Below are 2,152 nucleotides of genomic sequence, written 5' to 3'. Positions count from 1 at the left end.
GACAGTGTCAACGGATGTTCTCTTCTGTTTCTAGTTACAATGGTGTCTGTAGGAAGGTAGGTCATTTTAAATCCTTTAAAGCCAAAAATAAAAGAAGCCTAGCTATAAATTAAATAGAATTTGATGTTTATATCCCCAGATTCCCTGTTACTATTTCTGCTACATAAAAAGGCCCAGTTTACATAACTGAAAAGAGGCCACTGAGAATAAAAAGAACTGAGAAACAGAAGATGATGGGTTGAATGGGAGTTGGCTGTGCAGGGCCCTCCACCACTGCTGCTGTCACCATGGGATCAGCTGTGTTTGTTGACTGTGGGTGGTCCCTCACAGAAGGAGGGAGGCAGGACGCCCTGAGCCCCTCACCTGGATGAGCCCTCACCTGGATTTCTTTTTTTTAATATGTATTTATTTACTTTGTATACAATATTCTGTCTGTGTGTATGTCTGCAGGCCAAAAGAGGGCACCAGACCCCATTACAGATAGTTGTGAGTCACCATGTGGTTGCTGAAAATTGAACTCAGGACCTTTGGAAGAGCAGGCAATGCTCTTAACCACTGAGCCATCTCTCCAGACCCTCACCTGGATTTCTAGCCACTCCTCCCAACCAGTCTTACGCAGTTCTGCCCAGAGTGCAGTGGCCTTGGCGTCTTGGGGAGGGGCCAGAGCGTATGAACTAGAGAAGACTTACTGGACAGGGAGCTCCATCTGCTCAGCAGTGGGAAGTCACCATCCCTGCTGGGCACACACTTTCCAGTAAGGTCTGTTTAAGACCACCCCTGCTCCCACCCGTAACCCTCCCCCATGCTCTGTGAGCAGCTCTCTCATAATCTTACTGGTTCTCCAGGGTGAACGTCAGTGAGATTGAAATTCTCTTTGTCACTGGGACCTTAGGGAGAGGAGGGGATTAATGTTTTGTGGTCGCCCACTACCACGGATTAAAATTCTCAAGGTGGCCGGGCGGTGGTGGCGCACGCCTTTAATTCCAGCACTTGGGAGGCAGAGGCAGGCGGATCTCTGTGAGTTCGAGACCAGCCTGGTCTACAGAGCTAGTTCCAGGACAGGCTCCAAAGCCACAGAGAAACCCTGTCTCGAAAAAAAAAAAAAAGAAAAAGAAAATTCTCAAGGCGGATATAGGTACAACCTCTGCATGGTGGTTTGAATAGGAATGGTCCCCACAGACTCCTGTGTTTGAATGCTTGCTCATCAGGGAGTGGAACTATTAGGAGGTGTAGCTTTGTTCAGAGGAAGTGTGTCACTGGGGGTGGGGTTTTTCTGGTTTCAGATGCTCAATCTAGACCCAATGTCACTCTTCCTGCTGCCTATGGATCCAGATGTAGAATGCTCAGCGACCTCTTCAGCACCTTGTCTGCCTGCATACCACCATGCTTCCCGCCATGATGACAGACTAAACCTCTGAACCGAAAGCCACCCCCAATTAAATGTTTTCATTTATAAGAGTTGCTATGGTCACGGTGTTTCTTCACAGAGATAGAAACACTAAGACATTCTGGGGAGTCGACATTAAAATCTTAGAATAGAGAGGTTTGTGTCTACAGACTCCAAGGAGCTAGAGATGACCTTCTTCTGAGTAAGGGAAAGTAGTGTCAAGTGCTTGACCAGGATTCCCAAAGTCTCCGGGTGTATCTTTCTGAAGAAAAAGGTTGGCAAGCAGGGAGATGAAATATGGATTAAGCCACGTGCTGCATCCTCTGCTGAAGATGGCTTACAAGGACATTCATAGAAGACTGGAGACTGAAGCACCTGAACTCGTATGGCCTGTCCAGATGCAAAGACTTAGACTCCACGGGCCCAAGAACTAGGCTCTGTATCACTTGATTGCCACTCTGAAGGACACTTCTGACACTTGTAACCAGTACAATAGTGATGGGCAGTTGTGCCCTAAACCAGTTATAGCGCCAAAGTAACAGAGAGATGAGGTTAGGGCAGGCAGGACTGAGAAATGGCCTCCAATGGGGAGGCTAAGATCAGGGTCCCAATCCAGTTATGACATTCTGGTTACTGCTCTACCTCCTCCACGACCAGCCCCATGCAGTATGTCCCCAGTCCTGGGAGGAACGTGATTGACACAAAGGCCCTAAAGAAGGCAAATCCTCCTAGGCCAGACCCAAAGTTAGGAAGTCTCTTTTAATG

This window comes from Microtus ochrogaster, chromosome 24 (genome assembly GCF_000317375.1).
Source record: "Microtus ochrogaster isolate Prairie Vole_2 chromosome 24, MicOch1.0, whole genome shotgun sequence".
Lineage (NCBI taxonomy): Eukaryota > Metazoa > Chordata > Mammalia > Rodentia > Cricetidae > Microtus > Microtus ochrogaster.
Note: the sequence above shows the minus strand (reverse complement) of the source record.